Consider the following 11,271-nt stretch of genomic DNA (forward strand, 5'->3'; position numbering starts at 1 on the left):
CGCCGGCACCAAGGTGGGGCTTGCTTATGTGCATGGCAGGGGGCTTCTTCCTCATCCTCTTCTTCTTCTTCTTCTTCTTCTTCTTTTTCTTTTTCTTTTCTTCTTCATTGTCTACTTCATACAAAAACAACAACAATAAGTACTACTACGACTACTACTACTGCTACCACTAACATTAACACCACAACCCTCCCCCCTTCCCCCCTCCCCCCTTCTCCAATCACAGCCCGCTAACACCCTCGTTACTCCGGACCGCGACGCACCTGCCTAATTAAGCATCCCCGCACCTGATCACCTGGCCGGCCACCTCTTGTGTCTTAAAAACGGACAAATTAACCGCAACCCAAAGAAGAGAACAAGGGGAGGAGGGGAAGAGGGGGAAAGAGGGAAGACTGAAAGAACAAGACCACGCCCACTTTGATGACGTCATGATATACCAACCAATGAGGGGACGTACCTAAGAGTGACTTCACGAGCTGGCAGCCAATGGGAGCGCGGGACGAGGCGTGACGTCACCGAGGGGACCAAGAACCGCTTACGGCCAACTCGATGTGTCAGTATCGCGACTGACTCAGACGGGGGTGGAAGTGTTGGCCTTTCCCTCCTCCTCCACTAACATTCCCGTGACATCTGGTGAAGGGACGAGAGACAGAAGGGCAGCCGGGGAGTGTGTTGCGGGCATGGGCGTAGACGGGGTTACGGTGATGCGATAGTGAGAGGGAGAGTCCTACCTGTCCCCTAATTGCTCTGACGAAGGTGTGACCGAACGCTAATTGCCTCACTCCACGTAATTAGCTCTGGGCTGTTGATGACGTCAGGACCAGCGAGGAGGACGATTGGTGAGTGTGACCTGTCTGACCTGTCCTACCTGTCCACTTATCTGACCTGTCTTGTACTCTGACCACCTGTGAATTTGGTATCTATTTCTTGGTTTTTGGAAGCTAATTGGAAGCTAATTGTTTTTCTGATTGGTGAGTGTGACCTGTCTGACCTGTTACCTCCCTTTCCTCAATTAATCTTATCGTAGTCATCCTCCACTTGTGAATTTGACCTTTTTGATATTTTTTTTTTTATCTCTGGAAGTTTAATTGTTGTTGTTGTTATTGGGGTTGTTGTTTAATTGGTGAGTGTGACCTGTCTGACCTGTTACCTCCCTTTCCTTAATTAATCTTATCGTAGTCATCCTCCACTTGTGAATTTGACCTTTTTGATTTTTTTTTATCTCGGGAAGTTTAATTGTTGTTGTTGTTATTGGGGTTGTTGTTTAATTGGTGAGTGTGACCTGGCTTACCTGACTCACCTGTTACCGGCCTTTCTTTAATTAATCTTATTGTAGTCATCCTCCACCTGTGAATTTGACCTTTTTTATCTTTTTTTTTTATCTTTGGAAGTTTAATTGTTGTTGTTGTTGTTGTTATTTGTGTTGTTTTACTGGTGAGTGTGACCTGGCTTACCTGGCTTACCTGCCTTACTTAATTAGTCTCGTCGTAGTCATCCTCCACCTGTGAATATGATCTTGTAAAGTTTTTGGTCTGTCGAAATTGCTTGTTTTTTTCTTCTTTTGTTTGTTTGTTTTACACCTGCTTTGTTTTCCTTAGTGAATGGATGAATAGACAGATAATGATGATACTCAAGTCAGTCAGAAATTCATGTGTTTATTTGTCCATATTGTTTGTGTGTCAGTCATGTTGTTTGTTAGTGTTTTTATTTTATTACAACAAAGGAGACAGCTCAAGGGCACAAAAAAGGATACAACAATAATAAAAAAAAGCCCGCTACTCGCTGCTCCTAAAAAGAATCCAAAAAGGAGGCCGAAAGAGAGGTGTGTTTGTTTTTTGTTTGTCTATTTGTTTTTCCCTCATTCGGTAACTCCCGTAAAGGACTGTGCTGTGTTTTTTGGTTTCTGTAATTGTTTTTCTTTTTTTCATTCATACCTTTAAATTTTTTTTGGGGGGGGTCTTCGTTTGTATCTGTAATGTTTTCTTGTTTTTTTTCTTTATCTCTAACTGCCGTGGTTTTTTTTTTTATATTCGTTTTTGTTTTGTTTTGTTTATACTCGTAATTGTTTTTGTTTTGCTTTATATTTCTTCGTTTATACCTGTCATGTATTTGTTTGTTTTGTTTTTGCATTTCTTTATTTATACCTGCAATGTTTTTTTTTCGGTTTGCATCTTGCTTATACCTGTGATTTTTTTTTTGTCACATTCTTTATCTTTCCATCTATATACCTGATTATCCCTCTTTCCTTTCCATCTTACCCCTCCTTTTCTTGTGTATTTTCCTCTCCACTCTTTTCTTTTTTCCTCCACACCACATTTTTTTTCCTCCACATCCACATTTTTTTCCTCCACCTCCACCCTGTGTATTTTCCCCTCCACCCTTTTCTTTTTTCTTTCCCTTACACCCTTTTCTTTTTGTCTTCCACCTCCCCCCTTTTTTCCCTCCCCTCCACCCTTTTCTTTTTTCCCTCCAACTCCACCCTTTTTTCCCTTCAACTCCACCCTTTTCTGTTTTCCTCCCCTCCACCCTTTTTTCCCTCCAACTCCACCCTTTTCTGTTTTCCTCCACCTTCACCTTTCTTTATTTTCCTCCAGAATCACCCTTCTTTTATTTTTCCTCCACCTACTTTCCCCTTCTCTATGCGTGTTTTTTTTATTTTTTTTCGCTCCCAACTTCATGTTCTTATCGTTTGCTATTGTTTGTTTACCTTCGATGTTGTTCTTTTGTTCTACCTGTTTGATGTTTGATGGGTTTTTTTTTTCGTGTTTTGTTTGTCTTGAATGTTTTTCTTTATCATCATTTTTAAAAGTTGATGTGTTTTTTCTTTTTTTCTCGTTTTCGTTTCAAGTGTTGTTTTTTTTACCTGTTTTATATTTTTTGTCTTTGTTTTTTGTTTGTCTCGTTTTCTTTTAAGCATTTTCAAGTGTACTGTTTTTTTTGTTAATGTGTTTTTTTCTTTTCCCTGCAACGGCTTCATGTTTTTTGTTTTATTGTTTGATGTTGTTTGCTCGCCTCCCACTCTGTCCTCTCAACCTGTTAATTGGTTCTTGTTTTGTTTGACTTGTTTCTCTTGAATTGTTTTATTTTCGTTTCTACCTGTAATTTCTTGGTCCAAGTTTTCTCTCTTTAATGTTATTTGTTTCCATTTTTCTTTGTTTTTTTTTTCCTCTGCCATTATATTTATTTCCTCCACCTCCACCTTTTTCTTTTTTTCCCTCCCCTACTCCCTTTTCTTTTCCCTCCACATTTACTGTTCTTCCTTTTTCCTCCACGTTCACCCTTTTCCTTTTTTCCTCGACCTTCACTCCTTTTTTTTCCTCCACTTTCACCCCTTTCTATTTTCCCTCCTATCCACCCTTTTCTTTTTCCTCCACATTCACTGTTCTTCCTTTTTCCTCCACCTTCACCCTTTTCTTTTTTCCCTCCCCTACACCTTTTTCTTTTTCCTCCACCTTTACCCATTTGTTTTTTTCCTCCACCTTCATCCTTTTCTATTTTCCCTCCCTCTTCACCTTTTTCTTTTTCCTCCACCTTTACCCTTTTGTTTTTTTCCCTCCAACTCCACCCTTTTCTGTTTTCCTCCACCTTCACCTTTCTCTATTTTCCTTCACAATCACCCTTTCATTTTCCCTCCACCTACGTCACTTTTTCTCATCCATCAAGTCCCTGTTATTTTCCCTCTCTTTCCTTCCCTTTTCCTGTGTATTTTCCTTCTTGCACCATATATTTTCCTCCTACCTTTTCCTTCTGCCCAGTTTTCCCTTTACACCCACTCTTTCCTCTCCATCTATTATTTTCCTTCCATTTTCCCTCCATGAGCACATATTCTCTCCCCGCTAACTTTTTTTTTCTTCCACCCGTTTGTCAAATTTTCCCCTTCTCTTACTTTCTTTTTTCTTTTCCTCTATGAAATCTGTTATTTTCCCTACAATATCTCACTATTTCCTTTATTTTCCTCTTAATATATTTTTCCCTTCACCCATTTCTCTACTTTTTTCCCTTTACCTACCTGTTTTTTCCCTTCATCTTCATCCTTCATATTTTCCCTCTATTTTCCTTCCTTTAACTGTCTTTTTCTTCCATCTGCCTTTCCCCTCCTCTTCCTCCTAGTCTTCCTTCCCCTCCTCCTCCTCCTCCTCCTCCTCCTCCTCCTCCCTGCGTTTTTCCCTCCTCTCCCCCTCCAATTATCTATGTTTTTCTCCATCTATATATCTGTTATTTTTCCTCCCTTTCCCCGCGTCTCATTCCTCCCTTTCCCTTCCTTCCTTTTCTCCCTTTACTTGTGCTTTCCCTTCCATTTATCTGTTTTCCCTCTTATTTTCTTTCTCCACTTTTCTCTCTACAAACATTTTTTTCATTCCTCTGTTTCTTCCTCTCCATCTTTTTTCCCTTCCATCTGTCCATGTTTTTTTTTCTTCTATCACCCGCCAATTTATTTTTTCTTTGTCTATCTTTCTTTTTTCCTCAGCTTGCTTATTTTTCCCATCCTTATTTTTTTCTCCATCTATCTTTGCTTTTTTCCCTTTCATCTACCAGTGTCTTTTCCTCCTACCTTTTTTTCCTCTTCACCTGTTTTTTTTTCCCTCCAGTTATGTTTCTACCTTTCTTTCCTCACAACTTCCCAATATTTTTCCCTTTCTGTATATTTTCCTCCATTTTTCCCTCTATCTTTTTTTCCCTCTCATTTGCTAGTCGTTTCTTCTCCACCTGTATTTTTTTCCCTTCCAGTTATGTTTCTACTTTTTTTCCCACAACCACCCAATATTTTTCCTTCCAATGTTTTCCCCTTCAATTTCCCCTTCATCTCTGTACAGTTTTTCCCTTTCTATTACCAGTGTCTCTTCCTCCTACTTTTTTTTCCTCTCCACCTGTATTTTTTCCCTTCCAGTTCTGTTTGTACCTAATTTTCCCTCAACTTCCTAATATTTTCCTTCCTTTTCTTTCCACATATTTTTTCCTTCCATCTGTCTTCACTTTTTTTCCTTTCTTTTGTCGTGTCTTTTCCTCCTCCCTTTTTTTTCCTCTCCACCTGTCCTTTTCCCCTCCAGTTATGTTTTTTCCTCTTCCATCTACACGTTTTTTCCTTCCTCCTCCATGTTTTTTTCCTCCATCTCTTTGTTTTTTCCCCTCCACTACCTGTGTTTTTTTCCCTCGCACTACCTCTGTCTGTCTTTATTTTTTCCCTCTATTTTTTTTCCTCCATTCACCAATATTTTTGTCTCCCTTCTTTTGTTCTATTTTTACTCTGCCTATTTTTGTGTGTTTTTGTTTTCTTCTTTCATCTCCTCTTTCTCTTTCTCTTCTTCTCTGCCATCTTTTTCTCCTCCTTCCTCTTCTCTTCCATCATTCTTTTGTGTTTCATCTCTACTGTCAACTTTTTTTTTTGTTTTTTTCTTTTCCATCTTTTATTTCTTTCATGTTTTTCATCTTCCCTTATTTTCCATTTTTTTCCCTTTCATTTACCATCCACCTTCTCTTCCATCTTCGTTTTCTTTTCAAACTATTTTCACTTGTACATCCTCATCCACTCTCTCACCCTCATTTTCTCTTTCATCTTTTCCACCTTTCATTCTCTCTTCCACCTCTCCCATCATCATTTTCTCTTCCACTTTCTCTCCCATCTTCATTTTCTCTTCCACTTTCTCTCCCGTCTTCATTTTCTCTTCCACTTTCTCTCCCATCTTCATTTTCTCTTCCACTTTCTCTGCCATCATAATTTTCTCTTCCACTTTTTCTGCCATCATAATTTTCTCTTCCACTTTCTCTCCTATCTTCATTTTCTCTTCCACTTTCTCTCCCATCTTTATTTTCTCTTCCACTTTCTCTTCCATCTTCATATTCTCTTCCACTTTCTCTCCCATCTTCATTTTATCTTCCACTTTCTCTTCCATCTTCATATTCTCTTCCACTTTCTCTCCCATCTTCATTTTCACTTCCACTTTCTCACCTTCATCTTCTCTTCCACCGTTTACATCTTTCCTATTCTCTTCCACTTATTTCTCCCATCATCATCTTCTCATCCACCTTCGCACATATCTTCATTTTCTCTCCCACCTTCTTTTCCACCTTTCATTTTCTCCTCCACCTTCTCTCCCATCTTCTTTCTCCCTTCCACCTTCTCTTCCATCTTCATATTCTCCTCTATCTTTCCCATCTTCATTTTATCTATCACCTCTTCCACCTTTCTTTTCTCTTCCACCTTTTCTGTATCCTTCATTTTTCTTCCATCTCCTCTTCCACCTCTCGTCTTTCCCTACCACTTTTTTCCTCTTCCAACTTTCATCAACTTTCCTATTTTCTTCCACTTTTCCTTCTTCTTCCTTCTCATCTATTTGTTCGTCCCTTCCACCTCTCCTACCACCTTCCTCCACCTGTAGCGTTTCCTCCACTCACCTGTAATTTTCTCTCCGTCCACCTTTAATCAAACTCTCCCTCGCCTCCACTCTTACTCTCCTTTACCTGTGATTTCTCTTCCTTACCTGTAATTATCTCTCCCTTACCTGCCCTTTTCTCTCCACCTGTAATCATTCTTTTCCTCCCTTCATGTTTTTTTCCTTTTCTTTTCCTTCTGCTGTTTTCCTCCTTTTCCTAAGAGTAATTTCCTTTATTTTTTTCCTCTTATGCCTGTTTTTTTCCTTCTTCCTCTCTTTATTCCTCTTTCTTCTCTATTTTTCCCTCATTATTTTTTCCCTTCCATCTGTCTCTCTCTCTCTCTCTCTCTCTCTCTCTCTCTCTCTCTCTCTCTCTCTCTCTCTCTCTCTCTCTCTCTCTCTCTCTCTCTCTCTCTTCTCTTCCTTCCACCTCTAAACGTTTTTTTCCTTCTCCTTCCACCTCCTCTTTCTCTTTCTCTTCTTCTTTGCCATCTTTTCCTCCACCTTCCTCTTCTCTTCCACCTTTCTTCTCTTTCTCTCTGTTTCTTTCCTCCATCTATCTCCATCTGTCTCTTAACATGTCTTTCTTTTGTGTCTTAGCTTCTTTCTTTTCCTCTGTCTATGTCTGTCTTTATACGGGTTATTTTTCCCTCCTTTCTGATCTTATTTTCTCTAGCTTAATTTTTTCTTTTTCTTTATATTCCTTTTCTTTACATTTCCTTCCCTTCCCTTCCCATTCTTTCCCTTTCTTTCCCTTCACTTCTCTTTTCTTCGCTTCCCTTTCCTCCCTTCTTTCTTTTTCTTTCTCTCCCCCTTTTTCTCCTCCTCTTCCTCCTCTTTATCGTTTATCCTTATAATTTTATCTATCTTTTCGTTTTTTTCTGTCTCAATCTGTTAATCTCCCTCTCTATGGCTGTTTTCCTTACCTTTATTCTCCTTAGTTTTCTTTTTTCGTTTTATTTTGTTTATTTCCTTCTTATTTTATCGTTTCGTATTTTCCTCTTTTTCTACTCCCATATTTTTTGTATTTTTTCTTCCTTTCTTTTCGTCTTCTATTTTTTGTTCCTCCGTAAGTATATTTTCAGCCATCATTTTTTTTCTCCATTTTTTTCATCTTTAATTCCATATCATTTCTTTAATCGTGTTTATTTATACTTCATATCCGTGTTTTTCCAAATTCTTGCCTGATTATCTCTCTCTCTCTCTCTCTCTCTCTCTCTCTCTCTCTCTCTCTCTCTCTCTCTCTCTCTCTCTCTCTCTCTCTCTCTCTCCAATTTTTCCCTCCACAGAATATTCCCTCCCTCCCTCCACCTCTATTTTTCCCTTCGTTGCATGTTAGATTCCCTTCCCTTCCCTTCCCTTTCTTTCCTTTCCTTTCCCTTCCTTTCCCTTCACTTCCCTTCCCTTCCCTTTCTTTCCTTTCCTTTCCCTTCGTTTCCCTTCACTTCCCTTCCTATCTCTTTTCTTCGTTTCCCTTTCCTCCCTTCTTACTTTTTCTTTCTCTTCCCCTCCTCCTCCTCCTCCTCCTCCTCCTCCTCCTCCACCTAGTTTTCTTTCCATTGTAGAATTTAATCTTTAGGTTTCTCTCTCTCTCTCTCTCTCTCTCTCTCTCTCTCTCTCTCTCTCACTCTCTCTCTCTCTCTCTCTCTCTCTCACTCTCTTCTCTCTGTTTACTTGTCTGTCTGTTTATCTGAGAGAGCAAGGACCGGAAATATTAAGAATGGAATACTCCTTTGAATACTGAATGAAAGGAGCGGTAGCGGGGCATGGAGTGAGAATATGATCATTTTTCCGAAGTTAGCCCCTTCAGTCTATTAGCCCGGCGCTCGTTTTCTTTCAGGTACACAACAGAAAACGGGATGAGAATGCCGTGTTGATAGTATGGACCTGTTTACGTGTACGACGAGAGAGAGAGAGAGAGAGAGAGAGAGAAGGTACAAAAGGAAGAGGATGGGAGAGTAAGGTTCATTTCTCTCCTTCTTTCTCCTCCCTCTCTCCTCCCTCCCTCCCTCCACTCTTCGGTTATTGGAGGGAAGATAGGGATAGGTACCTCCTTGTAAGGGGGGGGGAGGGAGAAAAACGGAGATACCAACTTGTGAAATGGAAGAATGGGAGAGAAGGAGGAGGAGCAGGAGGTGGGGGAGGAGGAGGAGGAGGAGGAGCAGGAGGAGGGTAAGAAAGATGCGGGAAAAAGGTTGAGAGGAAATAGCGGAGGATGAAGAATGAAGGAGGAAGAATAGAACAAAAAGGAGAAAAGGAGGAGGTTGAAAAATAGTGGAAATTGAAGAAAAATACAACTAATACAAAAAGAAAAGACAATAATAGAAAGTAAAAAAGAAAAAAGAAAAAAAGACGAAAAAAAAGAAGACAAAGAATAAGAAAAAGTACAACTGATGCAAAAAAAAAAAAAAGGCGAAAAGTAAAGAAAAAATATACAACTAATAAAAAAACGAAAAGTGTAATAGAAACTGAAAAATGAAAAAAAAAAAAAAGGAAATACACCTGATTTGAAGAAGGAAAGAAAAAATACTCTTGAAACAAAAAGAGAATGGAAAATCAGAAAAATGAAAAATACAATTAATACAAAAGCATTAGACAAAAAATGAAAAAAAACAAAACACCTATCAGAGAGAGAGAGAGAGAGAGAGAGAGAGAGAAATACGTGTGTCCATGCAGGCAAGGCAAGATATTGAAAGCCAATATGGCGGCCGTGGCGAAGAGAAGGAGGGAAGGGGAAGGGAACGGAAGGGGGAAGAAGGAAGGAAAAGGGAAAGGAAGGGGGGAGAGAGAAGGAAGGGAAGGAATGGAATCAAAGGGAAGAGAGGAGGAAGGGTGACAGGGAAGTAGTGTAAAGGCAAGGAATGGGGAAGGAAGGGAAGGGGAAAGGGAGAGGAGGGGAAGGGGAGAAAGAGAGAAGGAATGGGGAAGGAAGGGAAGGGGAAAGGGAGAGGAGGGGAAGGGGAGAAAGAGAGAAGGAATGGGGAAGGAAGGGAAGGGGAAAGGGAGAGGAGGGGAAGGGGAGAAGAAGAGAAGGAATGGGGAAGGGGAAAGGGAGAGTAGGGGAAGGGGAGAAAGAGAGAAGGAATGGGGAAAGGGTAGGCGTCAGGCGGAGGAACACACGGTGACGTCACGCGGTACCCAGCCAAAACCTTCGATACAAAACACAACAAAAAACTAAGAAATCCTGAAATATAGCTCCTCTCCCCTCGGCCGCCCCTTCCTGCCCCCTTTTCCCCCCTAATGCGTTAATATGAGCGGCCATTGTTTGCGGAGTAACAAAAGAGACGCGGAACAATGCGCGAGGAGGGGAACAGGGAACTACTTTGCATCGCGCGTGCCCTTGTTAACAATACCTACCCAACCCAGCTGTCGACCCTCTTCGCCCTCCCTTCTCTCCCTCCCTCCCCCCCTCAGCCTCTCCCTTCCCTCCTCTCTCCCACGGCAATTAGTTCCTCTTTCCTCCCTTCCTCCTCTCTCCCTCTCTCCCCTTCCAGATATTCCTCTTTTGGCGGGAAATTAAATCGATATTCTTGGTGAGTTTCGCGTCTGTGTGTGTGTGTGTGTGTGTGTGTGTGTGTGTGTGTGTGTGTGTGTGTGTGTGTTGAGGTGGCGTTGATTTTGCGCTTGTTTTTGTTGTTGTTTTGTTGCCTGTTTTTTTTTTCTTATTGTTTTTTACATTGTCGCTCTTTTCAGATTTCCTTTACATATTTTTTTTCTTATTTTCTGCTTGTTTTTTCTTTCGTTTTTCTTTTATTTCTGTATGTCTTTTTTTTTTTTCTTCTTTTATCTCTTATTCCATTTTTTTTTTATTCTTCTACTTCTCGTTTTTACTTAATTTTTCCTGCTTCTTCTCCTTCTACTTCTTTTTCTTCATCATCCTCTGCTTCCTTTTCTTCTTCTTCTTCTTCTTCTTCCTCTTCTTTTTCTTCTTCTTTTTCTTCTTCTTCTTCTTCTTTTTCTTCTTCATTATTAGTATTAATGTTGACATATCTGCTATAATTCCATTGTTATTATTATTATTATTATTATTATTATTATTATTATTATTATTATTATTATTATTATCCTCGTCATCATTAAAGGATAACAACGCTTAATTACCAGCATAATGGAGTTTCGCGTCTATGAGAGAGAGAGAGAGAGAGAGAGAGAGAGAGAGAGAGAGAGAGAGAGAGAGAGAGAGAGAGAGAGAGAGAATCAATCATAGGAATAAAAGGATCTTCTCATTGGTGTTAACGATCGAACCGGAGGAAGAAAAGGAGGAGGAGGAGGAAGAGAAAGAGAAGGAGAAGGATGAGGAGGAGGAGAGATTAATGTAAAAGAAAAAAAATAAAGGGTGGAAGAGGATGATTAAAAATAGGAGGAGGAGGAGGAGGAGGAGGAGGAGGAGGAGGAGGAGGAGCAGGAGGAAACGAGAACACAAAAAAATAATAAAGAGGAAGTAAAAAAGAATAAGCGAACGTGACAGAGAGACCGAGAGAGATACAAGTATTCAGATCTGTTCAGGTAATATTCAAAGCGAAAGAATCTTCCTACCTTTTGAAGAGGAGTAAGAGGAGGAAGAAGAAGAGGAGGAGGAGGAAAGGGACAGGAAGGAGGAACAGAGAGACACTTGGAGGGAGGAACGTAGGAAGGAGAAATTGAAGGAAATGAAGGAAAGGAGGAGAAAGAGGGATAAGGAGAGGGATGATGTTAAGGAAGAGGAGGAGGAGGAGGAGGAGGTACGAAGGGTAGCAAAGGAGGAACGGAGAGAAAATAGCGATAAAAGTGATTTGAAAAGAGGAAGAAAGGGAGAGAGAGAGAAGGGAGGAAGGGAGAGGAGGAAGGAGGGAGGGAAGGGTTGAGGCAGGTGATTGGAGAACGAGGGAAGGAAAGAATGAAGAGAGAGAGAGAGAGAGAG

At 40.4% G+C, this 11,271-nt stretch overlaps 1 protein-coding gene across 3 annotated transcripts in view; it reads left to right on the forward strand.

Moving 5' to 3' along the window:
• Positions 1-549: 549 nt before the first annotated feature.
• LOC126985364 (platelet glycoprotein V-like) overlaps positions 550-11,271 on the forward strand; it is a 172,449-nt gene continuing 161,727 nt past the window's right edge. For all 3 annotated transcript variants that reach the window (XM_050840143.1, XM_050840140.1, XM_050840141.1), the window contains exon 1: positions 550-839. The gene's annotated coding sequence lies outside the window, so the exon portion shown is untranslated. The remainder of the gene's footprint in view (positions 840-11,271) is intronic.

Source organism: Eriocheir sinensis, chromosome 59 (assembly GCF_024679095.1).
Source record: "Eriocheir sinensis breed Jianghai 21 chromosome 59, ASM2467909v1, whole genome shotgun sequence".
Classification (NCBI taxonomy): domain Eukaryota; kingdom Metazoa; phylum Arthropoda; class Malacostraca; order Decapoda; family Varunidae; genus Eriocheir; species Eriocheir sinensis.